This window comes from Bombus pyrosoma, linkage group LG9, assembly GCF_014825855.1.
Source record: "Bombus pyrosoma isolate SC7728 linkage group LG9, ASM1482585v1, whole genome shotgun sequence".
NCBI classification, from domain to species: domain Eukaryota; kingdom Metazoa; phylum Arthropoda; class Insecta; order Hymenoptera; family Apidae; genus Bombus; species Bombus pyrosoma.
In genome coordinates, this window is record NC_057778.1 from 2,513,998 (window position 1) to 2,536,294 (window position 22,297).

Below are 22,297 nucleotides of genomic sequence, written 5' to 3' on the forward strand. Positions count from 1 at the left end.
AAACGGGTTGAAAGTAAATTTTAATTTCAAGTGCAACATTAAAGCAAGAAACGTGAAACGTTGTTTAGCTACAGCAAAAAAGAAAGGAAACCTCCTATTGGATATCCTCTTTAAGGATCTCTCTTATTTAGTCATTTTGCTATCTATGAAAATAACGACGACCATCAAACACCATTAAACAACAGGAAACAAAAACCAAATAACATAATAAAATTATAATTCCTATTCATTTAAAGCACGTTATTTTCGTCAAGTGTTCCGGAAGCTTGAACTAAAAAACGAAAGAAACTTAATTTTCATTACATCAGATGTTTATACTAGCGATGTAATTGGCAATTACGCAAGGTAAATTGAATCCGATAGAACGATCTTCAATTCTCAAAAATAGACGAGCTGCAAATGACTTTTATTGTTTCGCACGCGGATATGGCTACAAAAGGAATTTCAGCTACTGATGAGGAAAATAATTGAAAAAATAATTAGTATCCGCTGACATGAGGAAGCGAGACGACGGGGATGATAAGTTGAGCGAGGCGTGTGAGGAACCAGCAATATTTAGCGTCCAAAGACCTTAAAAGCGAAGGCGGGCAAGGCCAGGAACCCAAAAGGCTCATTCCGCGAAACCGCGGAAGCGCAGTGCCGGTGAACGTACTTGAAATCACACGTTGAGTTGCCCGAATCGCGGGGGCCTTCCTCCCTTTAGTATCCCCTCCAAAGTATCGCTTCTTCTCCCCCCTCTACCTATCCAGGCAAACACACCACCATCTCCTCTTCTCCTTCTCCCTTTCCAGGACGTCCCGTCGCACTAATAATTCGTGAGTACGTTGCGGTGATGTTGAGCATTCCACCTGCCAACAGCAACCGGGCACATCCCCCCACCTGGTGGTACCGGCAGGAAAAGTGGCCGCACGCCTTGCAATCCCAGCATTTCTGTGTTGGTTGTGGCCGTGAACGGGGCTCAAGTCCAAGGGCACGCGAGGGAGAGAGCGAGAAAGCGAGAGAAAGAAGGAGAGAGATAGAGCAAAAGAGACAAATGAAGAAAGAGTAAAAGAGAGAAAGCCATCCGAGTGCTACGACAGTCTATCTTGCGTACGAGATCCACCACGTCTTGTCGTCGATCTACCCTGGTTCCATCAGCCAACCGTCCCAGTCAACGACACTCGACCAAGGTACGTAATTTCTCACGAATGACAGTTCCCTCGCCGTTTAGATCCTGCAGCTCTAATTTATCGCTGTATTTCACGCGCGTTCGTTATTTTATTGTCACCGTCAAGTAGAGTCACGACAGAGTCAATCGCCCGCGACAGCACACAGAGTTCAGTAGGTAGAGAAGATGAACAAGTGATCCTTTTAATTTTGTTCGATCGGCAGATTCGGTCTAGGGAATCGAATCTACCCTCTCCTCGGATGTAGCGTGAATGAAAAAAGCTGGTGATTTATCTCGCAGTCGACGTTCAAAGAAGCGTGGATTGAAAATTCCCGTGAGAGAAGTGACGGTTTGTCGCGCGTTGAGGACCTCCTCATAGATCGTCGCGTCGCAAAACGTCGCCCCAGCGATGCTAGGGAAGAGCCTGTACCGAATGAAAACGATTCCAGGCTGTTGGGAGGTATCGAGCACCGGCAGAAATTCTAAATCGGATCCTTTCGAGAGGTTTGGCCCCCGTTGGTCCTCTTTTTTTCAATTAAACGCGAAAACTCTACTACTACCACCACTATCACCAGCCTGATCGGGCCAACCTGGCCTCAAATTTTTCCATTTCGCGTTTTCACGTCTCGCCGATTGCTGGACGAGGCATCTATCCCTCCATCCCGCTCCCTCGGATCGTATTCCGACGAACCGCGCTGTATTCTCAATAAAATCGATAAGTCCAATCCGCGACGGTTATACCTATCCACTCTACGTATCGCGAATGGCGGCAAAACAATTTTCCACCTGGATGATTTCGCCCACTCGGAGGGAATTTTCGGTTCTTCCCTTGGTGCGCCTGCACACGCCGGATTTGGAATAATTGATCGCTGCGAGGAACGGAAGTGCGTACACACACGTACGACGTGTAAGACATTATCCTCATACTGGCGCGGACAGCTCTGTTCCCTCGTGCTTTCAATCAAAAAGCGTATTACCTTGTTACGACATCGTGGTGTAAATGAAAGGACTGCCGTTGACTAGATGTCGGTTGATTTCTACGATTGCCACGGTATACCACTCGAAGGCAAGCAAAAAGGAAGCTCTTCGCAGCAGTTTGCTAGGAGGTGTTGGTGATTCGTTTCGAACCGTAAAAGGGTGGCCGCACGATTGTTTTTGTGCTATACCTAGAGACATAATTCGCTTTCTATCTTTTTGACGGATGATCTCTCACATTGTATTCTTATTTATGTTGAGATATAAATAAAATAATTTTCAAATAACAACACCGAAATCAGTATGTGCAATATATAAATAGGATTGTTGATAGGACATTAGGAAACACGAATACCTAGGTGTTTCGAGGAGCGCGCGTTCGGTGTTCGGTATTCAGTAGCCGCGATCTTCCACACACTGATATTCAATTCCTGGTTGCGCGGTGGTATTTGCGAGAAAATCGGTTCCTGTAATTACCCTAATGAATGGCAACAAAGGCAAGATCCTTATACCAAGCGATATTATGTTCTCTCTTGCATAGTCGGTCTTTCTTCTTCTTGTTCCTTTTTGGTCTAGCTGCAAACCTCGCGGCACTAAGACCGTTTCCTTCGCCATTACATTGTGGCGAACTGTTCGACTAACTTTGAAATAATTAGTTCGGATAATGAAGTTCAGCTGCACAATGGCCTTAGCTGCAGAGGGTAATGAGATTCACCCGCCGTCCCCCTGCTCGCAACTCCTCCGTTTTCGTGCGATATTGATTACTTAAAGCCCTTCAATGGTTTTACAAGAGGCTTAAGGGATAGGCGAATCAATCTTATCATCCTTGAGTGGAAACTACATCATTTCGCACCTCTCTCTGTACGTGACATGCCAGCGGTAATTCAGTCGTTAATTAAATACGAAGAAAGAAGCCAAGTCGCGTTGAGTGGCTCCGGCCGTGTCTTCATCAACAAAGTCACCTTTTAAGACTGACTAGCATAATTACTTCGCTCTTAGATTTATCATCGCTATCAATATTTCTTCGCGATTACACATCGTGTTAAACTAAAACTTTGGACAGCTTCCAGTAACTGTCTCTTCGTGTCAGTTTGCATCATAATATAGCGTTTTCGTTCGAAGAAATGAACTCGCAATCTTTTAAACAGTGCATAGTGTATATATCGTTTTATAACACAGGAATAGTGTATCTGAGTAATCGTACGAAATTCAGTGAAATAGGCCGTGAAACAGGCCGTGAAACGTGTTAAACAAAGCGCACGTTATATGTATGTCGCGATCATATTTGCCGTTCTCTCTTTCTTTCTTTCTATTTCCTCTCTCTCTCTCTCTCTCTCACACACTGTTCTAGTCGAAAGGAAATAGACGCTTAATGAATGAGAACATTCAATTTGCGAAAAGAGAGTAAACAAGTGTGGCACATTTAAACTGGTCGTTCTGTACGAATTGTGTAGCTAATTGAGCGAGGGCGGAAGCAAACGTTGTTCGTACACTGTTTCAGAGATAACTGTTATCGATAACGTTCATCGCAGCGCTTACCGGATGATACTCCTCGCCGGTGGCGAGCGATTCTTGCGATTCGATATAAGGAAGAAATCTTTTTGTTCTAGCTTGAAGAACGATTAATCCATTTTCTCTCATTAAAATAGGGCGGAGTTGGAATTACACGTTCTCTTTTTTTTCAATAGAAGTGTCTTAATTTCAAATAGCAATAACCACTTTGAAGTAGTCATAATGAGCATTTTATCCATTTGCTTTGTTTAATTGTTAAATGAATTTTCTTGAAAGTAGAAAAAAGATAAAAATGCAACAATCTCATCAATAGTATTAGTAAAATAATTGCTTTGATGCGCCGTGTTAAATAATAAAATATTCTTATCGTTATTTATAAGAAAATTCTTTATCTGTGACGCGATACTCACGCTCTGGTTCCATCGCTCGTCGAAGAAAAATACAAGAAAGTGCGTTTCATTTATCTTTTAAGATAAAATATTTATAGACTTATTAGAAATCCTTTTTACTTTCATGTTTTCGGCCTTGTGGACAGCCAACGTTAAAAGAGACCTATTTTTGGCGCACGAGAAATATTCTATGATAAGTAGTATTAATAGCTTCGCTCCACTTGCCTGTTCAATCGAGTGCGAATAAAAAAAGTCAATCGACGCGATATGTTACGACCAGATTCGCAGTAACCGGAAAACATAATATTATTATCGATAAACCTTTTATCAAATGAGCCAATGATGGCTTTCTTCTGATAGCAGTTACTTAAAAATACAAGGTACTAAAAGGATCTTGAGCGTAGGAAAATTTAATGAAATTTAACTTAACGAAGGGAAAAATCGTTCTAGTCAGGGAACATTCCAATTGGTTGGTTAATCGAGCAAAAGGGAAGAATTAAACTCAACGAATACTTGCGGTCCATCGTTTCAAGGTACTATGGCTATCGACAAAATTTGTCATTACAATAGAAATTTACTGAGATGATTAACGATTTATATAACTTCATAACTTTCAATTATAGTCGTGTATTTTATAATCACAGTTGTTCATATTCAGTCTTCTGTAGTTCAAAGCAGTCCTCGAATGGAGTATTAAGTCCGGGTATAATTATTACATAACAATTATTTTTAATATTTTTAATACTCGTATGATTCGAAATCCTACAACATGATCGGTTCTTCGATGATAATTTTAGCGAGACATAAAGCAAACTTCCATATGCACCAATCGTTCAGAATCATTCATGAGGCGTAACAGTTTATTTGAAACAATCCTCTGTTATTGAAAAATGTGATCTTCATCTCCTGAAACTTCTAAACTCTAGTCTATGATAAATCTGTAACTTAGCAGATGGTAAGCTACGCGAACTATAAATACTGTAGCTAAATCTTCAACGTGACAATTCAGAATGATGCACTGGTCGATTTGAGAGTGCATCAATAAAATATTAACGAGTACCGCGATATTACTTCCTCGCGAAAAAACATGCATCTAGCAGGAGGGTCGAACGTCACGTAATATTAACGCTGTGGCTAACAAGCCGTATAAATTGCGAACAAGACTAGTTTCCTTCGATGGCTTCGTAGAGTTCGTAAAGACCAGTGAAATCAATCTTATCGCCCTTGACCGGATGCAAACCCGCTGGTGACCTTAGAAACAGCGTAAGCTCCTAACAAGAGTGACATGATTGAAAATGATACAACAGGTTTCCTCCATTAATTTATTTGAAACCTGGTTTGATACGGGAGAGTCTTGAAATAACGTTGCGCTATTGAAATGCTGCCATGCGTTATTCGTTGATATTAAGTGGGTATTAAATTTTTTAATTTCACTAGAATTTCTTATGTTCATAGTAGAGAATGAAATAGATAAAATCGCGGTGGCTCTATATTTTCAAATCGTTCGAAGTATTAGCAGCATTTATAGATAGAAACTTGAAAGTAAATTTAATTCTTCGAGGCAGATTCTCCTTTTAACAACGATAACAATAATGTAATAATATGGACTACGATTCACTGAAAGTTGAAAAAGTAGGTTAAGCATAATTTTCAGAATAGAATACCTATGTAATTTTATTCATCAAATTCAGGTACCAGCGATGTCAGAAAAATTATAACGATTTAGTAACATTTTTAAAAGTTACTTTAGGACACGTTGTCCCATTAGTCTCCAAAGAGTTAAATTCACCTAGACATCCTTTTAGTATTATTTCTGAAATATTTCATTTTCACATATCGAGTACTAACATTGTAACTATTAATAAATTTCCTTGAAACAAATTTTATATGAAAATAAGGGACGATACAAATCAATGATAAATAAATTTTATCATAGATAACAAACGATGCTTTTAATTCTAGAATTGGAAGTTTTACTTTACACATTATGACAAACATCTAACGAGAATACACACTGCTCTATGAGCATAGTTCATCAGTGTAAAATTACTTTCGCGCACACAGTAATTGACTTTCCAAATATCGCAACGAATGTATACGGAATTATAGTAATCCCTGTTTCGCATGGTAAATTACAGTTGCTTTGAAATTAAATGTGATTGCATACGGATCGAACACGCGCAGCTAGGTGTTACTGAAGCGTAAAATGAAACATCCCTTGATGGCGAGGAACGAAACCATAGATACTTCTGGTTTGGCCGTCCTTGAGCTAGTAATCCGTCAGTGAAGTTTTGCTGGCAGGGGAACATCGAGAAACTTAGCAGTGACATAATCTGCAATCTGCAATGTTGCAGATATTCTCTTTCGGCACTGTTGAGTAATTGAACTAGTTTCCTGAGATAAGGCATTTGCCTGCGAGCTAGACGAGTTACTGGCTAGGATAATGAAACACTAAAGATATTTTTAAAGAAAGTTAGGGGCGTTTAGTATCTAGAGGCTAACGCACAGGATGCTCACTTGGCGGATTTCAAGACACAAATCATTCTCTAACTATAATGAAAGATAGCATGTGAATATAGAGAGTATATGTTGCTGGTTCGATTTCTTGCTCGGTATTTATTCAGAGAAAAAGATACATTTTATGATGTATGCTTGATTAAAGATAGATGTGTTCGAAAAAGATAAATGAATAAATAAGTTCCTGTTATATCAAAATGATAATTAATCATGTATATGCATACTACAATAATCGATTTTAATAATGAAAATTAATCTTTATTCCAACCATAAATATGATGTAGAGCCATGCTATACTGAATCACAGCGTCAATTTCATGATTGAAATTTCTACGGAGAAATTATTACTACATAAGTATAAGTGTATATTGCCAGTTGTAGAAACGCTTTGCTTCAGCTGAACGTCGAAAAGCATTTGCTAAATAGACCTCGAACCAAGAACATAAATCTTCGTATCATAAAATATTTTTCTCATTTCTCGACTTTAAAACCGTTCTTAAAGTGTATGCATTTGAGAAAACATATCGTATATTAATATCGACCTCTGGTTTATGTCAGTGGAAGTAATTAAGCGTTTTATAATGTGTCGTAATTAGGGTTAGAATCTACAAGTAGGAATTGAACGTGTCAATTAAAGCTAGAACGATATATGCTTGTCAACTTGTGCACGATGCTGTGACTTTCATGTGATATACGATGCAGTAAATTAAATACTTGGTTGTGCGTAACCGAAGACACGCAATCACTTCGATTCGTTTTCGCGTTCGATCGATGAAAATTTATTGGTTAATTAGATGTACGGTAACTGAAAGAACTATTTTCCTCGCTCAATCGGCAAATAGTGTTGGCTTTTAGTTCAATATTTATTACTCTTTAATGGGTTTTATAGCTAGCTGTTAACGTCCGTTGAATTTGAATTAGCATCGAATTAATATCCATCGTAACCTGCTACTGTGCGCTTAGAATGTTAATTCTCCGAGCCTATAAAATTTAGAAAGAAGATTTTAATCTAGATAATCTGAATAGAAATATATATATATCTATTTTATGAAATATTTAACGCGTTCGATCAAATATGTCCATAAAATGCATAAAAAAATTTCACTCAATCAAACAGAGAGACTCTGTTGAATTAAATAATAATACACAATCTTCCAAACGTCTAGATCTTATTTCATTTTCCATTGGATTATTTCGCTGAAACTCGAACCACGTGTTGAATGTTCCAAGGGAAGGGACGTGGAATAGTCGGAAAAGGAGATGCTAAAAAGAATTTTTTGTTTTTTCATAAAGCTCTGTGTAGAACATCGGTGGTCTTGCACAAATTTACACACAAAGGAACGCGTTTGTATTCGATAGAAGGCATTAGCGTGCGGGAACGCGTGCGCGTGAATGCGTGCATTTGATTCCGTGAATCCCAACGTACGATTAAGGCACCGTATCTTTTAAGTATTCGTTCTTAATGAGGTAACGAATGCTGCCAATTAATCGTTTTAACGCTGTAAGTCTACTACTGATATGCTCGCATTCCTGTGAACCAGAGATTGTTGATATAACAGAATGTAAGATAGTATATGTACAGTGTACGCACGATAATTTCCCTGGGAACTAATACTGGATATCTTACGTTTTAAAATCAAAAAGAGAAACGAGTGTTTAACGAACATTAAGCCGATGTACTCTATAATTCCTTTTGTATTGTCTTGTTGTAATTGAGTCATTTTTTTTAATAGGTTAATATAACAAAGTGCATACGAGGTATTCTATGCAGTTGGAATAAATTGTAGCTTTGGAATAGTTAGAAACGAAAGAGAGTATGCGAAATATCGTAGAATAAATATATTCTATAATTAATTTTTACGCGTTAGCGCATGATTTACATCTTCTTCTGCAATTTCTACTCGTGTGTTTCGTGTATATTAATAATAGGATGGAAAATTTTTATTTTTTAACATTTTTAAATCAACGCTATCGTAGAAAAAGCTTAAGTTATGTATTGAGTAATATGAAGGAAAGAATGGACGTCTTCTGTATCGCTTAAACGGAAGAGGAGAAAGTTTACGTGGACACTGAAATAAGAGCTAATAAACATTTAGATCGACTATCGTACACAATGCTCTGAAATTACACTGAAAGAATGAGTCAAAAAGAAATCTGATGAACGCGTCGTTTGTTTCTGAAACTCGATCTTCCGCAAACACAGCTTCCAAGAAAAGATGTCCAATAAAATGTAAAGATACTTCTGTACCCTTGGAATCGAGCGTCACCAGCCAGCTGAGAGGATTATAACCGCCTCGCTGTTATAACGGTACAACCATATGCGTACATATATACGTACTACAAGGATTCAGCTCCGAGCGAAATCGGAATAATATTCCTGGAACTCCTAGCAAATTTTCGCGCCACCTCGAACTCGTTTCTACGGAAGGAAGTGACCGTGTTCATTCGGTTACGAACTGCTAAGAAGCCGTAAAACTTCTTGGCTAAGAAACTTCTCATTAAGACGCGGAGAAGTAAAGAATTAACTCGATTACGATTAGCACTCGAGTCGTTTTTCTCGAGTAGTCGAGATCGACCAGCCAAGAGAATTATATTTATCTGACTTGTTATGATTTCTATCGAGACATGTGCGATAATTTTAATTATTTTACTGTTGTTTAAAAATTCAATATAGATGTATATTAATACTTATAACGTTTTTATGCACAAATTATTTTGCTACAAAATTGGTCAGATTTTATTTGTTATAAGATTCTAACTATTTGAATATCGTTATCTTACAAGCAACTTAGTTCAACGAGATCAAATGAATTATTTTGAAATGATTTTTCTTTTTTAGATAACATCTTTCAATCAGATAACGTTCAAGCTTGTTCTGCGAACTGTAATACTGTCGAGTAAAGTGTGATTCTCCATAAGAAAACAAAAAAGAAATGTAAAGAATAAATGTTTCTAATGAGACTTCGTGTTTCAGAAAATCAATTTTGAAAACAACAGCTATGATTGCGTACTTCACTCTGATACGAACATGCTGATACATATTTTTACATCGATGAAAATCCAGTAAGGTGATACATAATAAATTACAACGTCAACCATGCGTATAATGGTAACCAAGAACTCCAAGGCCAATTCACTACCTGTTAGAAGTGAAGTGCGGTATACAAGATACGTTTTCAAAATCGATCTTCTGGAAGACGAAGACTCGTTTAAAAAATCTTATTCTTCACTTTCGACTTAATATCTTACAGGGGGTTACACCTACGTGTTTAATATGTTCATTATGGACTTTTTCGATCTCAGCTGGCACGTACTTCAACGATATACACGATAATGGCGATCTGAATGTAAAAGCCAAATTAAAAGTCATAAAATTTAGAAGGGAACTTTAAAACGATTCAAGCTTTTAATACTAAAAATTATTTACAGTAGCATATAGCGTGTATAACGTGAAATGTTAATTATTTGTACGTAAATTCGATCAATTTTTAAGACATTACAACGCTAGATCTACTATACTTAAGTATAAACGACGTTACATTTCGACCTAAAGTCGTTCAAAGTGAACTGGAATAATCTAAAACGTACTTCCTTCCTTCCCAATTACCGATAATGACATTACCTCAAAAATTTGTAATTATTCGTCTTTCGTGCCCTCTTCAATCAAATTATATCCTTCGACATTTCTGCATGGTTTATTGCGAGTCACGGTTACAACGATTCAATTAAACGTGACCGTAATTGGATTAAACACATGGAATGGCGCCGTACGTCTCTCGTATCATTTTTACACAATCCTAACTATATTTTTAGTTCGATATCTGCCCGATCTAATTAAGTCTCTGTTAAAATGAAATGCACGAAGATTGTCGATGGCTCCTTATGCGCGAACGATTTCATACTCTCTCTTTCTCTCTTTCTCTCTCTTTCTCGTTGCTTAGTGCCCTCGTTGATGGCTCAAACAGGTACTTCTCCATACCTTCTGACATCCGAGACAGATGATGGGAACGCGTTTGAACACGACCTTGCGGCAAGGAGAAGCCAACGATCCCGCAAACAGGCACTGGCTGTCGCTTCAATTTTCACGGAGTTTCGCGACTCCGCTAAAGCTGCTTTTTACCGCAGCGGTTTCTCATCAACTGCGTTCTTTGATGCAACATCATTAAACTTCGTAATTTCGCTTCTCCATATCACCACAAATAATTGTTTTCCACCGGGTTCACGCGGTTATTCTCCAACAATTAAGGTTACCGCTCGTGTAAAATTTCATTTAAATGCTTGTAGTGTCAGAACACTATAATTGTATAAATAGAACGCCAGCTCAGACATCTTTGTGTAAGGGTTAAGTACATGGACATTGTTTTCATAGTTGATTGAAGGAAGCTGGTTTCTCACTTTTACTTAGAACAGTTGATCTAGGCTAGTTTGTAGCAATTAGTTCGTCACTTAGTTTCATCGTCCTGCGATGAAGTGCTAGCATATTTGATCGCAGATTAAATTGCATAAAATAAATTCGAAAATGAACTTGCACTACACACTCAAATTTCTGTCGTACGTTCCGCATGAATATATATAAACGTGTATAGTCAAGCCGCACTATAAAAATGCAATTTTATTTCTATCTATTGTAGCCCTGATTCTAGTAAATAGAAAATACAAATCAAGCAGTGAATTCATAGATTAAATGATTTTCGAAGGAAAATAATTCGAACAACTTTGATATGAAACATTAATTAAAACCATTTCCATGTTGACGAGCTTTCTCACGCGTGTATTTCTTAAATAAAAGTATTCTTTACTGTCCATACTCTATCAACTACACGAATTGTGTAGTGTTGGACCAGAATAGCGTTATCGAAGCACAACAACATAATTTCACAATGCGAGAGTATCGCAACAATATTGAAACATCAAATATTTAAATTAATAATACAGAAACACTTTTAAACAAATAACTATATTAAGAATTATTAGATCGCAACTCGTCGAAGGGTATCACGATTGCGAAGCAGTATAATGGATCGCTTCGAATATCGATTACCATATCGATGAGCCAATGAGTTCTCTTGTATTACAAGATAATCACGGCACTGGCGTCATTCAGCTGAGAATTGTGGCATCGCGAAGCGCGGATGCGGCAACTCGTCGTACAAGTCGCTCAATTAGAAGACCACACGAAAGAGAACACACTCCCCCTTGGTTACCCTTATCTCTTAGTTGGAACTCTCTCCTCGTGCTTCTTCGGTTGTCTGTCTCCTCCTCCTACCCAGACTGAAATTCTGATAAGGATAGCGGCGGCCGGGGATGGAGAACGCAGCCACTTCCGCTTCTAGATCATTGTTTGCGAACGGTTAATAGCCCCCTGGGTACTCCTACCCGACCACTAGAAGTCTGGCCGCTCTCATGAAAGCGCAAATCATCTTCCATCTCTATTCTTCGACGCTGTTCTGTTCCATCTCTGTCTAGATACGCCAGTTTCCCTTCTTTTCACCTCTCTCGGTGTTTCTAGCTTCATTCCTCCTCTTTCTTTGCCCCCCCCCCAATGTTTCCAGTGATCGTCTCTTTTCTTCTTCTCTCTGCCTCTTCCTTACACGGTCTTCTTTCTCCCAATTTCCTTTCCCGCTTCTTTCTTAGTGTTCTCCGTCTCGGTTCCCTCGAAAAATTATGCGCTCTGGGAGGTGAACATCCGTTTTACACGAGACCAACAACGTACACGATGCGTGTTTCGCCCCTCTCCGCGCGTGATTGTGCGCGTGGACCTCGTGCGTGTACCACCACTGTTTTCCCTTCGAGAGCGTATTGCTCACGCGCCGACACCACCGTTCACAGCGAGAACGTAATTGAAGACTTCGGGCTAGAATGGGAGTGCCACGTGGACGAGCGAAATTAATTGCCGTTGGCACCGTTACACCTATAGATCGTAGATGGCTCACCGTGAACCATGTGTATCGGCACGCTTCTCGGAAACAGAATAAAGGATTCCTTCGTGGTTCATTGGATTCGCCGGATTCGCTGTATTTTCATTTGTATCGATCGATATCTTGCATAGGATTTAAGAGTCGTGGAACGCCTCGATGGTTTTATTGTATATAAACCATTGAATTCATGATTTCTCCGAATGGTATGAAACACTTAAAAATTGGCGATTTATATGTCACGAAGGTATAGAAGGTTAATTTTGATAAAAAGCTTTTTTCGATTGTTACAAAGTTTTCAACTGGCGAAAAAAGTCTATTGCCAGATAATTTGAATAATTCGAAAGAGTGCTGAATATCGAGTAAAATGTCGAATATGAATGAAGTGTATTTGTGAAAATATATGGATTCAAAAATCTGTGGAATTAAATGGCTCCTCTGTACAATGTCCGTAGAAACTCCATTCGACGGTCGTTGTAATTTTCTTCGTACTTTCGATTCCTTTCAGCAAGTTTTCCAAATTTCCTCCTTTTTTACATACTTAATGTAGAATACCTTGCGAAAGGTTTCAAGAAAATTGATCAAAAGTAATTTTCATTGCATTTGTCAGCACTGGCGCGAATACGTTTCCAAGAGAAAAGCATACCGGCAGTTTGCAAGTTTAAAGCGAAAAATTTGCATTCAACGGGTCACCACTAGTTTCGCAAGGTCATACGGTACTAACCTGATCGAGTCGAGAAATTAATGTCAACCACTTTTGAACGACGTCCTGACTGGTTTGGGACAAGTAACTACGTGATCTCCGAAAGAATTAAAATTCAGTATATAATTGCAGTGGAATGGAGTAAAAAGATGTATTCGATAGTTCATAAATAATTCAGGAAAGGTACATGTATTTTATCAAGTTCGCGATTAAAGTTAATTCCATGTCGAGAAATTCGAATATAACGATACTATTTAGGGATAGCGATAAAAACTATAATTTTAGATATTTTTCTTTCAACATAACAAGATCTCACGAGGTTCTCCAATTAATTACATACGAAATTTAGTTTAACTTAAGAATGCATTCTATATATACATATATACATATTTATGAAAGTATGATTCCTATGAGAAAAATCATCATTAAATGTAGAGCAAATACTAAAACAGGCGAAAAGATCGTTCTGATAAATTACTACATTTATTGTTTTGCATAAATCTACATGAATTCAATTTGACTGTGAAACACTCGTGCATAGATCATCAAATATAATATGAAACATTACAAAGTTCACGTTTTAAATTTCACCATATACAATGCAATTATTAACATTCATTTTCTATGAAGTTTCACATTATCTGCATTTGCGACCAGTAATGCAAGAAATCTTAACGATACAGAAATATTTATTTTTCTTTTCTTTTTAACATTCTAAACGTCATCAAATAATATTGGAAATTAACTAAAGTGTCAGTTTTTATGTCAACGTTAATAGAAACAAGGAGTTGAAATATACGTAGCTCTATTACTTGAACTGCAAGTTACGCCTATCTACAAGTGATAAAAATTAATAACACGGACTATCTCGAGAAATGGTCTATCGATCTCTTTGCATAAATTAAAAAAACGCGAATACGTGCACGTATTCTCGTTCAATATGCTTCTCGACTTGGTTAACGGTGCAAATGACTAACACCCAGCGTCGGATTAGTTAATTCCATCATCTACGTGCGTGGGATTCGGTGCTTGTCTTCGAAAGGATTAACGGTTACGCGTCTCGATCGAGAAAAAAAAAGAAGAAAAAAGGCGGATTGAACGAGGAAATGATATTCGTTTCGATGTTCGATCGAAGGAGCACGCATTCACTCAGCGAAACGTTAAATGGACGGCACACGTCCGTTTAAAAATAATTGGCCAACCCTGGAGGAGTTCTACGACGATCACTGATACATGTATCATGGCCAGGAAGTAGTAACAGCCCCCGAAGCGGCGTTTGAACCGGCTAGACTTCCCCGAAATCGACGATCGACCAGAGTACAGGGTGTTCCTGTTCAACCTTGCTGAACGATTATCTACGATACCGTTGATTGTTCAAGGAACTGCCTCGGATCGTTTCCACGAGGAGGCATCGCATCGTCGCGATAACGCGACTTTGTTCTTGAATGATGAGACTTCTGGGATCCTAAACTTGTCCCCTTTGTTCCGATGAAGCTTTATCTGACCGCGTTCGAGCGAACTTCCTCCGTAACATGCAAAGTGTTTTCCAAGTTGTTTAAAGTGGAATTCCGAAAACGTGCTCGAACCACTTTTGTTTCCACGTTGATAGCTCGCAAGTGGTTCTTCGCATTTCTATTTCGAGCCACTGGCGATTCCATGAATCGTTTATCATTGTGAATTTAAGTAAACTGAAGGGACTTATGGTTTTATTAAGAGTTATACGCCATTATTTCTTTTCTGCTGAGAAATTTTATTCCGCAAGTTGCGTTACGAAGAAAATGATAATTACGACGAATAACTTTAACAGAATAGTCAACGGGTTTCAAAACTATACGATCTTCGAAATAATACACTCTGCGTACTTTTATACGATGAATCTGGCTTTCACGATGGTTTTGAGAAAATTGTATTCGACGATTGCTATATTTAAAAAAAGATTGTTGGGACTACGGAGACGCGAGGTTAATTGGAACAACTTAACGAAGAATGAATTTGTGGGAAATAAACGAAATTGCCGAAAAAACGGTCGTTTGATACAAGAGATAACAGACGTATTAAACAAGGTATCAGACGCTGCTATACGATCGAATTAATTAAGTAATTACACGGCTTGAAATACATGTTCTCGACTTCCTGTATAACCGAAATGCTGATCTCCAGCTGTTTTACGTGGATTGCGACATCTTCGATCGCGATAATTGGGAGAACAATGTCCGGAAGCGCGCTTAATCAGAATCAAAAGTAGCTGGTACGTATTACTGGATAACGGTAGACATTAATTTGAAAGTCTGACTCGAACCGGAATGATCCGCGTATACGAAAGCAGGCAGGAAGCAAAGATGTAGATAAAGAGAATCAAAGTCACGAGATAACTGACGATCATGCTACATTTGGCTATACAACTACCCTAATTAGGTTTTATTCTCTTTGCTTCTGATGTTTCAAATGTTACTGATGCTTGAAAATCATTTTATAATATAGAATTGCAGGCAAAGTTTGAGAAAAACTTTAAAGTTTAAAAAAATTATTGAATTACTAATATGATAATATCAATCGATATAAAATATTTTACAATGTATTGATATCTTTTCGTGAGTTTAATTCAATGTACAGAAATAGAAGACGAATTGAAAATTAAATTAAGTTCAGAAAAGAAACAGAAGAATAGAAAAAAAGAAAGATCATTATGTGCATATACGACAATTAATTAATATTTCTTCGTTCGACTTTATATCTAGGTGTTATGTTACTTAAAACTAGATATTGTTGTACTGAAAATGTTTTTACCAATATACGTATAGATAACACGTGTCATTATACATAATCTACCAACAAATTTTATAAAATAATTTATTGTCAACCTTATTTATAGTTGTCGCTATTACATTTAATATATGTTAATATTATAAGATTAGTACTAACGAAGTTAGTTACTGGCAACTAATTTACTCTTAACCTTCAAAGATCAAAAAATAAGCTTGAAGCTAAACAATTCTATATTTACTTTGGTCTTTTAAGTTGATCTAATCGTTTGTAGTGTATCATAGTGGAAAATTTTTTTTCTACCATAAAAAAACCGTGTGACGAGACAAATTCAACCATGTGTGATAACATGGCGTTAAAAAAGCCAACAAAAATAACCTTCTATTATTGCAAAACTTCTATCTCTAGTTTCTGTATGGCGAAAACTAGAATCAATATTTTCTCCAAACATTTCGATTTTTATATTTACAATGTACATTTTCATTATTGACCAATCCACTTAATCTTCTCTATAGGTATATTTCCTTACATTTCACGTACAAAATAAGCTCATTTGTGTCCAAATCTAGCTTTTTCACTATCTCACGCTCTCAAAAACATTAAAATATATTGTGTGATACTTATCAACATTTTTACCACGCTATATAATCGTTCCTTAAGTCGAGTGTTTGAAACTTTTTCCAATAAGAATAAACATTCGGAGGGAAAGAATTCAAGTATGAAATTTCTCTTAGGCCGTAAACAATCCAGTTTACCCATGGAGGATTAATTTTAATAAAAATGTACTGTTAGCTTTTACGATTATGACTCGTACGATCAAAGCACTAATCATTTCCTTCGTCTTCTTTCTTCCTCTTCGTTCGAGTTATAAATATAAGATAGTCTTGCAGATGTATAACGTAACAAATGCAACACAATGTAATTACAAAACAATGGCACGCTTTGGGTGGTACACTATACTTACTAATCTTTCCGGTAATGCGAGCAGAAAGAATGGAATCGACGTTTCTTATGGAATTCCCTTGGGGGTTCGACGATGTGGACGATGGAAGGCGTCGTACAACCACATGTACTTACGCGATCTACCGCTAACGAGCATGTAATATTTACATCAGCCGCAATAAACGAAGGTTGTTCACATCTCCTTCGCGTAATCGAGAGGCGAGAGTCCCGTAACGAGGTGCCGGACTTTGCTCATGCTTCTCAGCTATGGAAACGTATGTGCACGTTGTTTTTTCTTCTTCGCCTCTCCGATACCATCGTACTAGCATTATTAACGCTATGCTACGTCGAACAATAAATTTCGTAAGGAAATATTTGTATCTGTGACGAAGGAACGAAGGAACATTCATCATTTTGAAAAATTATTATTTTAATCTTCTATATTCTATGGTATCATAAGATTTAGAAGATAGATATAATACATATAGTACATAAGTTTGTTCGTTTTCCGATGTTCTGATTATTCCAATATTTGGAAAACTTTAGCAAGCAGAATCTAAAAATACACGTATTAGAATTTTCTGATAAACGGTAAAATGTAACGATGGCTCTTTTAGGAAACAAATGTGAATAAATCTATAGATACTTGTAGATACTTAATATTTCTTAATAGATTCGTTGTTATAAAAAAGTGGTTACTTCTTCTTACTTGCTTATATGCTTTTTGATCAGAGATATCTCTGGTTTTAATAGCATTACTTGCTTTGAAATAGCAATATCATTTCAGAAAAATGTCTTTTTATTTGCTCCATAGACAGGGAATCAAAGGTAAGTCGAAAAGGTTGAAGATAAGAATTTCTCAAATAGCGAAACAATTTCGTAGGATTTCATACCTACGACTACCAATTTTGTTGTAGTATATTATCTCACAGATATCAATTTTATCTTATCAACATATTTCATGATACATCAAAGTAGCAATAATAAGATTAAAAATCATGGTACATCCTTTAAAGCGTAATTTTGTAATCTTTAACCTTGAACTTTGAACAAGCACGTGTATACATGTTATAATATAAATTTCCATGTAATTTTATAATTTTCCTGGAAAATTCACAGGAAGGCAGTAGGAGTTTTTCTTGCGGTCGGGACCCAGGTTTGATGAGAAGTAACTGTTAATTTGAACCTTCTTAATTTTTATATCTCGGGGATCTCCGACATTTCCAAAGAACGTAGACACGTATCTAATAATCTACAACGCAGTTGTTTCGCTACGTCTCGAACATGGATTACGCATTAGAAATCCTTAGTAGAATATGCGGTTTTATTCCAGGGAGTGTAGTGGAAATCTGTTCGTCTTGACCTTTATCGTAGAATGAACATCTCTCCGGTATTTTATCGTGATTATATGCCTGAAGGGTGTGGGAATTTAGAGATTTATAAATTACGGGAATTCGTTACAAAAGCTGATAATATTGATGGCGGGTGGATAGCGAATCTGTTTCTTGTAAAAATGGTTAACATTCCGAATCAAAATCTGCGATCCTTATCTATCTCTACGTTTGCGTGTTATACAATTTTTAGAATAAATATGATATAATAAAAGTAAAGCAAAATATACTAAAAGAAAGAAAGCATAAAAATATTAAGAATTAATTACAAAAGTAAATGTCCAACCGTTTTGTTTAAAATGTTGCTTACAACAAATTTGGAGCATTTTATATCTCCTCTTTATATAGTTCAGTTGGTTAATTTAAATTTATATTCAACAACAGCTAAGTTAAGCTTAAACAACGATTTTTATATTGGTGCATCTATGTACTTTTTAATAAGTTTCATAAAAAAAAGCTATTAATTAAATGCACATTTTTAAAACAAGTAATCAAGAATGACTATAATTCCGATCTGACAGTTCGTTCTCAATACACATTTGACTAACGTGCGTGTATTATAATGCGGCGATGTGATGTGGCTTTCAATTTGTTTAATGGAAGGATAAAACTGCTCGATGGACGTCAAATTGGATTTTATAAGAGATGGGAGGAGCGATATTTATTTTCACGCCTCCTGGTATTTGCTTCATTTCTCGCGCTTCAAGAGAATGTATAAAAGTGGCTAACGCAATGAATTTCGACTTGAATATTCGTTCTAACGAGAAGTGAAATATCAATTAATATCATAAAATTGATTTTTCATACCAGCGATGAAGCAAAGACATTTATGTGGACTTTCCTTAAAAAGCGTTAATGTATAATAAACAAATATCGAACGATAACGTGAGATACCGTAGCTCACAAAAATATTTACACGTTTATAGAGAATTTTCATCAATATATGATGTGTATATAAAACACTTTGAAATTTTATTTTCATTGGAACGAGACAGAATTATCATAATTATATTGATGTACTGAATTATATTGGAACGAACCCGGAAATGTGCATATACAAAAGCTTCTAGATCTTTGTTGTAAACATACAATTTGTAGAAATCGTGAAATAGTGAATTATTCACTCGTATTAAGAATCTACCATATTTTGCAAGACCACTCTGAGCATTAATTATATATATACGATAATATATGCAATAATATATATTTCAGATTAAATTTCATTCACTACATGATATGCATTAATTTTTCACGAATCGTATGTCTGCAGTAAATGGTTTGTAACTTCCATATACATTTCCAGATGAGTTTCAAATTTTGCGAATATAAGTAATCAGGATAATCGTATTTCATTACACTACCAACGAAATGTCGAACAATTTTTTTAAAACACAAGTAGTAGATATCCATATATGTTTCCTATGACGAATGTTCAAATACCTTTTGCGAGTCACTGTATCATAACAAAGATCGAATTTATTGATGTACTCGAAGTATAGTTCGATTTTGAAAAATATCGAAATAAAGTACCGTACCGTGCGAATAGCTAGTGAGAAGAATTATCTACAGTTTTCCCTCATAACCATGGGACACGAGATTACTTGAAAACCAAGTTCTTCGATGGCGTCGTAAATGTCAGAAAACATTCTTCCTCGAGCCAGCTGCAAGAAACGTAATTCGAACGCTTAGCAGATTGAAAGCTGTTACGCTGATACGATGAAGTACTTCTTTGGAATACGTTTTTGTCCTACACAAAGTTTCCACACTTTTCTCTTAAACGCCTGGAAACTGAAGTATCGAGCAAGGAAGCTGGATAATACAGAATCAAATACCTGGAAATACTTGACTTACATTAATACCGTTGCTGGACGTTCTCAAGCGAGCTATAAGGCAGATTGAATGAAATTTCTTGGAACGGAAATGATTTCTTTTTTTAATACGTATGAAGCCACATTTTCCGGTATTAAAATTGCGCTGTTTCGTGTATTAAGCTTCGCTTAAATACGATTTCCTTCAATACGATTTCCTCCAAGTTTCTGTAATGATTTATGTTGCACTTTGTAGGAGCTTGTAATTTTTTCATGAAAAGGTTAGCAAATCTCTTACGTTGATTTTTCCTTCCTCCTCCGTCATTTTATTTATTCGCAAGAAGGAAAACTGGAAAAACTGTACAAGGAATTTCACATGAATTAAACGATATATAAATGATGATTTTGTTATTTTATGATGCAAAATATATCTTATATGTACCAAGCAGAGACAATTGCTCGTTAAAGACAAATATGCAAAACACGTACCAAACCACTTCATTCGAACAAGATAATGGTGACTGACTGGTGGCCATCTGTAGAACTTACTCATTACAGTTTCTCACAACCTGAGGCTACAATTACAGCAGAAACATATTACAAAATAGATGAAACGCATATACAATTAATGACGAAACAGTTCTACATATGTTCTACACATTCTATGAATAATCATTTATTTCAAACGTTCGTTGCCTCGTTAACAAAGGTTATCAACTTATAAAATTGTCAAATTGTTTCAGAGGTAGTATGAATTTTTCAACAAAATAATAACGATAAACTCGTTCAATATATCGTGTTAGGTCAGTATATAAATCTCTGATGTTCTCTCCATAAAGAATTCCGAACTGCAATCTTCCTTTCTTATATAAATTAGGGGAACTTTGTTTGTTATTTAGCATATAATTCAAACATAGATAGATAGATAGAATAGATATAACAGATTATCAAACATTTAGAAGCCTGTATAGGAAAAAATGAAGCTCTTTGTAACACTACAAAGAAATTTTTCCAAAGATATATATATATAAAAAGGGGATGACAAAATATTTCGTAAAAGCTAACAGTCTTCCTTACTATTTTACAATTTACGAAAGAGAATCTGTATTATTTATAACATGACCTATTACAACACACTGCAACTTAATCGTGAGAACTGGGTCGCATACAAAATCGATTCGAGAACGTAAAACATCTTACGAAGAGATTTCTCGAAAATCCTGATAATATCAAGCGTATCGGTGGTTTTCTTCTGATCTGTTAAGTGTCGCGAATTGCAAATCACCGGCATGGAAGGACGAATAGGATTGAAATGCCTGAAGGTACACTGAGCGTCTCTTCCGGGAGGCAGCAGTCGACCGAAGAGGATTACAAATGACGTTTAGAGTTTGGAAGCGAACTGTACCTCTCGGGTAATCTACAAGATATTTCGTGTTCTACCGTGATAGTTGGAAAAGTATCGAATTTTAATGTCCCACTTAATTTATGTACCTAGAACATACGGCGAGTAAAGATATTCCCAATGTATTATATTCCAGTTGGTGCAGGAATTCTTTTGTGCCTGTAGATAGCGCGTAAATCATTCGGACATGCCAGAGTTAAACGTGAAATTTTCTTCCAATCAGGCCAGTTGCCAGGTTTCCGGCACGTAATTAAAGACACTCGAATCGCTACCTGGCGATAACGAGACAGCGAAGAAAAGTAGGCGGATAGCGAGCTGGACAGCTTTGAGGACCGTGACTAACAACTTCATAGATGAATATCACGTTCAATTTCAAATTAGTCTTGCAATTAGATTCTTACAACATGGTTTACGACATTTCTTATGTACCATCTTAAAGATATTTCTTACACAAAGTTACCAAACGTATGGTTTCATGTATGGCCATAATTCCTCTTTCAAGTTAATTATTGAAATTTTGCGTTTGTCTGAAATTATTTATCTTCAAAACTATCTTCCCTTAATATTTTCGATGTTTTATCATTTAACAGGATTTCAAAGTAAATGAAAATTATGAAAATTAAATATCTATTTACGAGTGTAAATAACTTTCTCATACATAGTGGACCGAAAGTTTTAAAATACTGGAACAATAAAATATCAAATTTAACCAATATGATCGTGACACTCGTGTCTCGTTACAGTAGCGATAAAATTTCAAAATATTTTATATAGCACATACAATATGACCATAGAAGCGTTCCATATTAAGCGTTGAAATACTTTCGTGAGCC

General features: G+C 36.5%; 2 protein-coding genes across 3 annotated transcripts in view; one reads left to right on the forward strand and one right to left on the reverse strand.

Annotated features, from left to right (window-relative positions):
- The window catches only part of LOC122570831 (autophagy-related protein 16-1), a 606,503-nt gene that overhangs the window by 82,008 nt on the left and 502,198 nt on the right, over positions 1-22,297 (reverse strand). The gene's annotated exons all lie outside the window — the stretch shown is intronic.
- Positions 959-22,297, forward strand: part of LOC122570830 — a 246,655-nt gene continuing 225,316 nt past the window's right edge. The window contains exon 1 of the mRNA XM_043733699.1: positions 959-1,169. The gene's annotated coding sequence lies outside the window, so the exon portion shown is untranslated. The remainder of the gene's footprint in view (positions 1,170-22,297) is intronic.